Genomic DNA, 11,659 nt, shown 5'->3' with positions numbered 1-11,659 from the left:
TCTGCGTGCGGACGTGTGTAAATACCTGCTTTCGTACTTTTGCTACATAAATTAAAAAACAATGGTACAGTGTAAGAAATGTAAACTGTTTTTATCTACGAGCAAGGATGATGAGGTGAAATGTAAAGGGTCATGTGAAAGTGTGTATCACAAGAAGTGGGTAAAAAATCTAAAGCAATTTTTGCAAAATGAAGCATGTGATGAGTGTCATAAGGCTAGATTTAGAGTAAAATCGCTATCTCCGGTGATTGATATCGACTCACAGAAAGTTACATTGGAAACCCTATTGCTAGATGTAAACAAGAAGATAGAGGTAATATTCAAACTAGAAAAAAAAATTGACGACCTCGTAGAAACTGTAGATTTTTATGCAGAACAGTACCAGCAGATGATGGAGTTCAAGAAGACTGTAGAAAATAAACTAAAGGCACAAGAATAAAGAAATGTCTACCTTGAGAAATGCAATGCCGCCCTAGCAGAAAGGGTAGCAAGCTTGGAGAAGAAAGAAAAAGAGGAAAATATAGAAATTGCGTGTGTAATTAAGAATAACGATGATGAAAACGTATTAGAAGTGGTTAAAAAGGTTGCGGATAAGCTTAGTTTGAACCCGGAAGACATAGAAAGTGCTAAGAGATTGAGCTCACCGAATAAACCAAAGATGGGGGTAGAACGACCACAGCCGATAGTAATAAAACTGCGTACTAAACAAGCCAGAGACCAATGGCTTCAAAAACGTAAAACACAACTAACTAATGGGGACGTGTACCGAAACAATAACAACACACGAATTTATATTAACGAAGACCTAACTAAAACGACAAGACTACTCTTTTGGGAAACCCGAAATCAGCTAAAACATTTGTATAAGTATATTTGGATACAAAACTCTAACATTCTAATCAAGAAAAGCGAAAATGAAAAAGTTATTCGTATAAGAAACGAAAACGATATTCATCAGCTGTGCGAAAATAACATCGATAAACCATAAAACCACAACAACAAGACAACGAGTACACACTATATGATTTCCAAACACAGCAACATTCGATAACTCAGACAGTGAAATAGATTCTAGTAACATTCAATATACAAAATACCATGATCTCAGCGCCTGGTCTCAACAATTTTCGAATAACGATATAAATATTATTCATCTAAATATTCGATCAATACGAAAACAATTTGATCAACTACTGGTGTTGCTTAGTGACTGTATACCTAATAAAACATTGAGCGTCATCATTCTCACTGAAGTCAACATAAAAGAAGAGGAAGTACCACTATATAAAATCCCTGGATATGTAGTATGTTCTAAAACAAGAGAAGATAGAAGAGGGGGTGGAATAATGATATACGTCAGAGATGATATGCAATTTAACACGGAAAAATCTCACCCATTAATATCAACTTCAGAACTAATATATGGAAAATTAGCTCATGGCAATAAAACCATACATATTCTGGCATTATATCGACCGCCGAACACAAATAAATTGATCTTCACCACAGAACTGGATGCCCTTCTAAAAAGTATCCCACCTGCAGAAGAAATAATATTAATCGGAGATACCAACATCGACATGATGTCAGACGGTACAAACACGAACAGCGCGGCCTACAAAATCGCGTTGTGTGACAACGGCCTGCACAGTGCAATACCTACGACGGAGCCAACGCGTGAGGCGATCGTAAGCGGCCGGGTGGATTCCTCGAATATTGACCATGTGTGCGTGCGCGCGAGCCGTGGCCGGCCGTTCGCAGCGCGCTCACACATGCTAATGTGCACCTTATCGGACCACTATATGGTTGGTATTAGCTTGACACCTCTCAGTAGTGTACTAAACAGTAGTATTGTTTGTGATGTTCGGGAAGTTTTTGACGAGAAAATGTTAAGTGATAGTTTAAAATCAATAGATTGGTCAGAGTTGATGCAAATAGATTGTCCTGAAATATTATTTAATAAATTGCATGATGTGTTCAACGATATATATGATAAATGTATAGTGCAAATAAATAGAAACAAAAAGAGAATTACACAACCATGGGTTGATAACGAACTAAGAAAAAAATTAGAACGTAGGGATCAGTTATTTAGAGATTGGAAACATTCAGCTAATAATATGAATAGTAGATTAATATACACAAAATACAGAAATAAAGTAAATAAATTAATAAGTATTGCCAAAAATAAATATAGACAAAAAGAAATAGAGAAGTGTAATAAGGATTTCAGAAAAATTTGGTCAAATATAAATAAATGGATAGGTAACCCTAAAATGAACCTAGACGATGTAATTTTAAAATATTTAGGTCAGAATAATGATGTTCGTGATATTTGTAATAAGTTCTCGGAAACATTTACAGGTGAAATACATAAAATAAAGCATAACTGTGATAATAACTTTTTAATTAGGAGTACATATCGACACCAGCAATTTATACTACGCTAACTCGAAATTTGGAAAAAACTTTTTTTATGCCAAGTTGCTTAAAATGTGTGTTTACATACGTCATAAAAAAATTGAGAAGAAATATGCAAAAATAAGAAAGTTACAAATCTTATAAAACGCTAAGTAAAGGTACTTTTTGAAATCCCTCGATTTATATTACGCCAACTATTATTAGCGGAGTGTGCGCGGGGATCACTTTGGTCAAAATCTGTGCAACACTGCGCTAACTCATAGTTAGCGTAGTTTAGTGCGTTCGTGTGTATACTTGTTCGTTTGTAAAATGAACGACTTAGCGACTTTTACATAGTAAATATTTATGTGTTAACGTATTATTTAGTTTATTAATGGTACGTTGACTATTCTTTTTGTAAGTAAGTACATGTTCTTTATAAAAATATTGAAATATGCTTCAGATGATTGATCATGCACTACGACGTCCCGTACTACACTACGCTAACATAAGTTAGACGTGTATAAGATGTAATTTTTTTTTGATGAATTACGTTTATATACGGCTAACTTGCGCTAAATCAAAAAATAGAAATAATTAAGGAAATATAAATATGAGATATTACAATGAATAAATTAAATATTAAGCATACCAAATTTAATTATTAATGTAAAAGTTATCACGTTTTTCCCTTTAAACGCCTCTACTGTAAAGTACGCTTTTTGAGTTAGCGCAGTATAAATTGCTGGTGTCGATATGTTAAAAGTAGTGATACGTCATTTTACTTTAAAAAGGTAGGACCTGATACGGTAGAAAAATACATAAGAAATTTAGATTGTAATAAAGCTCCCGGATTAGATAGAATTAGAGTACAGGATATTAAACTAGTGAAAAATGAAATAAGTCCAGTGTTAGCAAAATTTATAAACATGTGTGTGAGGGAAGGAATTTACCCAGACTTGTTAAAAAAATCTATAATAAGACCCATATTCAAACAAGGGAGTCACACTGATTACAGTAATTACAGGCCAGTTGCGATCTTATCTGCGATAAACTAAATAGTGGAAAAAGTAATTGTGAACCAAGTGAGTAGTTACTTAGAGCAACATAACATAATATCAGACGCGCAGCACGGGTTTAGGCGAGGGCGCAGCACATCCACCGCGCTTGCGCAGTTCACTGATTATGTGAATAACAGCCTAAACCACGGTAAGTTTGTAGTTGCTTTATTTATTGATTATAAGAAGGCCTTTGATACTCTGGATCACGAGGTGCTATTGCGTGCCATGGAAGAATGTGGCATCAGAGGTCCCGTTAACAGATGGTTTCAAAGCTATTTAAAAAATCGAACTCTATGTACAATGGTCAACAGAACAGTTGGAGATGAGGTAAGTGTTACCCTGGGAGTGCCAACTGGTTCAGTATACGGACCAGTCGGCTACATAATGCATGTCAATAGTGTCATCAACGTGATAAAGTATTGTAAGACCTTCATGTATGCGGACGACATGTGTCTACTGTACTCAGCCAACAACATGTCTGAGGCTCAAACACACATGCAAACAGACTTTGAGAACATAATAAAATGGGCCCATGACAACGGCATCATTTTAAACTTTGCTAAGACAAAAGTTATGTGCATCAGCTCGCCGTACAACATCTACATAAGAAATAGTAGTCCAAACTTACACATAACAGGGCACACATATGACTGTTTACACAACAACAAAACCAACTGTCAGTGCAAGAACATAGACATAGTAGACAAATACCGGTATCTGGGTCTAACAGTGGACAATAACTTTAACTGGAAAACACACATTAAAGAGGTATGCAGTAAGCTCCAATCAATCCTGGGTAAATTCTTTCATTTAAATAGATTTGTGAGTAGAAAAATATTGTATGTATTATATTATGCACTCGTAGACTCGTTAATTGGATATGGACTGAGTTGTTACGGACTCACATTCAAAACTCAAATTGATTATGTAAAACAATTACAAACTAGATTTTTAAAATATCTTGTAAGCAAAAAAGTCAGATTGAAATGTAAGCCAAATTATGAGAAACTGTACAACATTTGTAAAATACTACCAGTGCACACCAAAGTAGAATACCTTATAGCTATGGAACAGTATAACTCAAGTGAGTATAAAGAACCTGTAACACACAGTTATCATACTAGGAGAGCTGTACAGGGTAAATTTGTAATACCACAAGTTAAAAATTACTATGGGAAAAGGACTAGGCAATATTTGACCCCAATAATTTATAACAAAGTAGCTTTCATAAGAAATAAAACTGTTAACCTAAACAAATTATCCTTAAAGAAAAGACTGAAGAAGGAATTTATAAATATGTTAAACACAGAAGTACCTGTTTAAAGTTAAAGTTCATTGTTTTAGATATAATAACTATAAAGATATATATTCTGTAGCCATAAATAGTAGTAATAATTAAATAGTAGTAACAAGTAATAATATTGTATAAGTATAAGAGAGCCACTATCGCCAACAAACTGTAATACAGTTTGGCGATTTTTGATGTAAAAGTTAAATATGTAAACTTTAATGAATAAATGATTAAAAAAAAAATAATGATACATACAAAAGCATCCTCATCACACTTATCCAACAACTGTCTCAGAAATCTCACGTGAAATTAATATCAACAGAAAAGTTTAATCTTAAGAAAAAAAAATTAACGACATCACCGATCTTATCAGCTTAATGATCCATTTCAAAATTATTGTCCATCACTTCTTCATTGAAAAGGAGCTGATATTTTTTGCCCTCATAAAAGGGTCCTCTAAGATCATTGTTTAAATACTTTTCAAAAGGTACCACACACAATGCATATTTTGAATGCATTATGACCTGTGAACTGGTGGCATACGTCTTTTGTCGTGGCTTTAAAAATGAACGCTCCATAGGGTCACAGAGTTTGGGATTAAAATTATCGTGATTGTTAGTCATCTTGATTTTGTTTGTCATGTACCACTTGATCTATTTAGGACATCAATTCAGTTTCTTCAACTGACATATTGTCAGTTCCATATTGCTTTAATGTCTGTCAGAAATGGATTACTGTCTGTACCGGAATGCTTTATGAATATCAATAGTAATGCGTTATCTGGTTAATATTACACCTGACTAGTTTTGAACTTAAATGAACCTGTCATTCGTGAACTCCTCAAGCGTGTTATTCGCAAATCGGATTGCTTGTGAATATTGTATATTTGGCGTATATCATCTTGAAGGTAATAGAACGCATTTAGTCATCGGTTATGTTGTTAGTTTCATAAATTATTTATTAGGTTGAGGTGGAGAGGTTTTACCAGTTACATGAGTGATCTCCTTACTATTTAAATAGGAGACTACAGGTTTTTCCCCAATCTTGGAACCCATGCTAGCTGCCATTTTATTAACTAGACAGTTATTTAATAAACATTAAATATGTTTCCGTATAATAATGTGTATCTTAAAGTAAATCTAAGTAATTGTTTACTTCTATCTAAAATATAAGAGCATTTCACACAATGCGACAAAGAAAACACTCTATATTTAATACACACGCATGCAACTATCTCTTACATACACATTTTAAACGCAATTTATCACAATCACATATCTTATTAAATGACCTACAAACTCGTCCCCTCGAGACGTCATCGTTCAAAAAAACTTCTTTTCTATTCAAAATGACAATCATTAGACAGTACAACAATATAACACATCAATCTACAGCCATATTGTGATACAGTTTCGTCACGTATAATTATTTTAATAGTTGGTCCAAAGTTATCTCCTTGTGGCACACCTTAGGGGTCCCTTTGTATCAGACCCTTATCTGAACATATCATTTATTCATGGTCATTATTTGACCATTTCAATGTTAATGATGTGAGATCATTGTTCTACTGTGTTAAAATATCGTTTAATGTTTGTTGGGACGTGTAATATGATATCAAATGCGTTTAACGTATCTTTCTTTGTTAGTTTTGACTTAGAAGTGACCCTATTTTTGCTTCCTGTGTGTTTATTTGCAAATATTTATCAAATATTTTAAAGCACCGTTCTAAATTGTCTGTATTTAGAATGAATGAATGAATTTTGATCTGATGATCAATCTCTTTTACTTTTTCCATTGTAAAGTATAACGGACTTTATCAATTGTACCAGTAGAATGTTATAATAAACAGACAAAAATTAAATAATTCTACAACTAGTTACATTGTATGTATTACATTATTAATCAACAGCGACTATAAAAATGCAAGTATCACTAGAGATATAAAATTAACAAGTACTAATTTTACGACTGTTAACAACAATACAGATACAAGTAACACTTGTACTGACTACAATTACAACAATACTATAAGTCAAGACAGTCAGGTTCCTAATCAAATCAAACTAGATGAGCAACAAACTAAAAACTTAATAGCAAAATTTCTCACAACTATAAAAAGCCAATCATCAAAGTCGTTACACATTAAAAATTTGTCCAAATTAATAACTTTCTCATCGAGTGCCATAATAGCCATAGGATATTTATCGACCATTAAAAATGTAACTGATTCAAGGGCTATTGTGCCAACGATATTAAAATGTACTTCTGGTTGTCCGTCATTGTTAGTTTTAATTTTTTGCACATCCATTACATGTATTAGGGTAACACCTTTGTAAGGAGTTGAAACTGGTTTAGGACTATAATCAACACTGTTGCAATGTTTATTAAACAAGGTAATAAGCGTGATCTCCTCAATAGACTTTAGGGTTTTGTTATATTCTTGAAACCGGTTCACTTGATGTGTCGCTTTTGATAAAATCTTTATTGTGTGAAATGTGCGCTTGGAATATTTTGTATTTAATGGTGTACTTCTGGTGTTGCGTGTGTTTCTCCGCTGTTGTTTATATGGAGCAAAATTTACTTCAATGAAGTAACTATATAATCTATTACCTTTACCTTATATATAAACTTAAGTATTGACAGACATAGCTTGTAAGAGAAGTTAAAAAAATACGTAAGTATTGTTGTCTTTAAGTACATTTCTTTGATGAACATACCCCTTGAATCTAATGACACAGGTACCTGAAATCTTAATCCCATTGCACAAAAACTAAACCCCTTCACAGTTCCCCATGCAATTCACATCATAACTCTTTCTTGACCCATACAAAGACCCTTCTAGAGGAGAATATAAGAATACCCCTTAATGAGGTCGCTGCATTAATTCTAGGTCATAAACTATAGAATTTATGACCTCAGACTAGTCCTATAAAATGTGACATGGTCTCTTTTTGGTGTCACCTTTTCTTTTTGACAATGTTGCTGAGTTAGTGGGACAAATTTTTACTAAGTTATTGATGTGTGAAGGGAAAGGTATGGAGTTGTCGTTTTTTCTTTCTTTGGGCTTAGTTTTATTGGAATTGTCTTTGAAGTCGATTTGGTAGTTGTTTTTGGGATTTGATAAATGGGTAAGGTTGTTTTACTTAGTTCTAAATTCAGAACTATTTTCATTGATATTATCAAATATTTGTTTTACGTTTGTGTAGATTTTACCGGACCATTTTTATTTGTTGTTGACGAAAAAGTTATAAATAGTTAGATGACACTATAACATAGATTACTGGTCGAATTACCTAATTTATGGAAAACCAATAATATATGCTGAAACAAGACTTCATAAAGAAAAAAGCACGAAAACATAATATATGCTGAAACAAGACTTCATAAAGAAAAAAGCACGAAAAGATACTATAAACCATCTCCACTAGCTTATAATAGAACAAGATAGACAACTAAATCCAGAATCGTCCATAGAAAATGTTAATGTCCATAATAGCCCAACATAATTCAGAAGCTCTATTCTGCAGGACATAATTGACCATAAATAAAGCAGATTACACATGTTCATTTCAACCCTTTTCAAGAAAAGGGGTCAGTTGTAGACGGCCCTTTATATGAGAATAGAAAACTTGTGTTAACAAATGGGTTTAGGCTAAATAGCTATAAATATTCTTGCCTCTGCTTTAGCTATTGTTTGATCTACTGCTATTTATGTTCTTACATTGTGCTAATTTGCAATGATATCTGCATTATGACCATGTGAATTTGTTTTGTACGTGTTTTTAGTTAATTTATTTGCACTATTATTATGTCATACTGCATTTTTTTATTTATTTAGAGAGTGTAGATAGCAACGTACGTTGATATTGTTAAAGAGGTGTTTATTACTTGTATTGTTAACGGAATCTTCCAATATAGTTTTAGCAACTTTTATATTGTAATGATGTCACCTCCTCCTTTTTAGGAAGTCGGTTAATGAGAAGATTATTGCAAAAATGTTGTTGTACACCTACACCAAAATTCTGGTAAAATAACCGTTGTTCCAGATAGTCTACATTATGTAATAACTAATTATAGCACAATACAATAATCACTATAAGCTTATTTATCACCAAATTAAATCTAACGTCACAACTATTTTATCACCTTCCAAATCTCATACCTTTATAAAAAATGTTTTCAAAAATATTCATTAAAATCAAGATTACATTTTCCATTGCATTCCATATAACCGAAAACTACATCAATTAGAGAATTTAAACAATTAATTGAACCCCTTACCTTTCAGTCGCCAGCCCTACTTTGAACTTTGGCATCTCGTGATGAAAACGTCCGATTACCTTTGGCCTTCCAATAAAATGAATTTTCAAAATTAATATTATTTATGTGTGAAGATTAAACACAGGTGTGGTTGATAACGTTACATTTAAAGTTATTGTTTGTTTTGTAACGATTTTTGTTTCTATTATTGTAACTAGTAATATCCAACTAGAAAAAGATAGCTTAGTTATATTAGAATTATTTTCTAATTTCACCTTTTACACTAAAGTCGAGAGATTTTTATTGCTATTAATGATTACCTGCTCCTAAGTGTAAAAATACTTTTCTGAAAACCATTTCAGGATCGGTTTAAGCAATCGAGAGATAATACAACGAACCAATTAATAAGCTACAAAAGAGTACTTTTACACGTCAACATTATTATGAAAAAAAAAAATCTAGATGGGGTCGGCATTTCCGGACAGACCCAAGAAAAAATGTCGAAACAAACTCAGAGGTCAATGTCTCTTTTATTGTCCAGGAAAATCGCAGGACAAACTGATATCCTCCTTTTTTAGTCGATATTAAAAGGCAATGAACTTAGGAAACACATACTCAAAAATATAAACGTGCAATCAAACCATGCCGATTACATCATCCAGTCTAAAAGAAACTACAGCACAGCTTACCATTATTCCAAACAAGACGACTAAATCAGTCAACAAGAATCACCCTATTACAATAGCAGTACAATTTACAACAAACATACTAAGAAAGAAGAAACAAATCGACTCGATACATATTCCAGAGAACAACTCTATTTACCTTCATTCACAACTTGACATACATCGATAGATCTTCATAATCACGTGATCAAATAAAAAAATGACCGAAATAACCGAATTATGCCGAATATGAGGCGAGCCGAGTGAGGCGATATATGTACATCATTGATATTCAACGTTGATGTATCTACCGTCTCTTGGACAATAGCGCCCCTAGTAAGTCGCATATTTCTGCCGGGGTGGCGGGATCCCCCCTTTTTAGGGCTGTCAAACGTATAAAGGTGTTTATTTTGTTTAAAATAATGTTAAGTTTTAGTTAATAAGGTGACATTTCTATCTCTTCTTCAACCATTGACTAGTTTTATTAAAACAATTAAACTAGACTCGTACCTGATATAAGTAAACGTGTGTAAAACTAATTTAAGTTTTAAAGATTACAAAATCCCTGTTTTGTTTTTTATGTAATTAAACATAGAAACAGAGATTACACTAAATTAATTATTATGTTATCGGCTTACTCACGTACTGTTTTGACGAGGAACTCGACTAGTTTCAAGCCATGCTAGAGGCTCGTATTCATGAGCAGCATTCCGCGACACACGACGCGGCGATTGTCGCGCTGCTACTGGCGACTCGAGGATCGCGCCCATCGCGCCCTCTGTCTGGAATCACGCGCACTATCTGGCGCGCGCGACGATGTTGGCTCGTTAGACTCGTTCGCCGGCGGCTGCGCAGGTGTTAGATTCGATTCTCGGGTCGGCGCAAAAACGTTGTTACATACCGCGCTCACTGTGTCACACTCCAGACCCGCAACATTGTAGGTTGACGCAGATTGTAGACTCGGCTTCCAGGCAGGTGGTAATGCCCAGCCACCGTCTCTGTTGAAGTTGGGACGGCGACTTATTTCGATGGCCTCACGTACTTTCCGCGGTACAAAGTATTTCTCCCTCGCTAGTACGGAGACCTTGTCGAAGCGAAGGAAGTGAGCCGTGCCCGCGCTACAAGCATGCTCGGCTACTGCCGATGTATGGGTGTCCCTGTTCTTCACACTGCGTATGTGTTCTTTGAGTCTGGTTGTGATGTTGCGGCGAGTTTCCCCGATGTAACTCGAGCCACAGTCGCACGGTATCATGTATACCCCGGGAACTGCCAGTGGATCCTTATCCTTAGGCGAGCGTAGTAAGTTCCGTAATTGACCGGGTGGGCGGAAGATCGTCCTGATGCTGTATCTTCGGCGTAACAGGTGTCCGATGGTGTCGGTTACTCCTTTCACATAGGGTAAGAATGCTGGAGTCCGCTCCGCAACTGCCGGTCGTCTTTTACCTGATGAACTCGCCAGTCGAGTACATTGACGCCAGTTGTACCCATTTGTTTCCAGTACCCGTCTAAGGTGGTTAAGTTCCGCGTCAATGTACTGGGGATCACACAGGTTCAGTGCCCGGTTGATTAACGTACGGGGAACAGAGGCAAGGTGGGAGGGATGATGGTGAGAGTCGGCTCGTAGGTACCGGTCCGTGTGTGTCGGTTTACGGTAAACCGTGTGTGACAGGCGGCCGTCTGTTTCACGCCTCACGAGCACGTCCAAGAACGGTAACATTCCCTCTTCCTCCTCAGTGGTGAACTGAATGCTACCGTGCACCGAGTTTAGGTGTCCCACGAATTCAGCCACATGTTCCCGGTTGATGACGGCGAATACGTCATCAACATATCTCCACCAGTATCGACGATACCGATCGATGATACCGTGCGACTGTGGCTCGAGTTACATCGGGGAAACTCGCCGCAACATCACAACCAGACTCAAAGAACACATACGCAGTGTGAAGAACAGGGACACCCATACATCGGCAGTAGCCGAGCAT

This window comes from Spodoptera frugiperda, chromosome 18 (genome assembly GCF_023101765.2).
Source record: "Spodoptera frugiperda isolate SF20-4 chromosome 18, AGI-APGP_CSIRO_Sfru_2.0, whole genome shotgun sequence".
Lineage (NCBI taxonomy): Eukaryota > Metazoa > Arthropoda > Insecta > Lepidoptera > Noctuidae > Spodoptera > Spodoptera frugiperda.
This window is presented reverse-complemented; position numbering follows the sequence as displayed.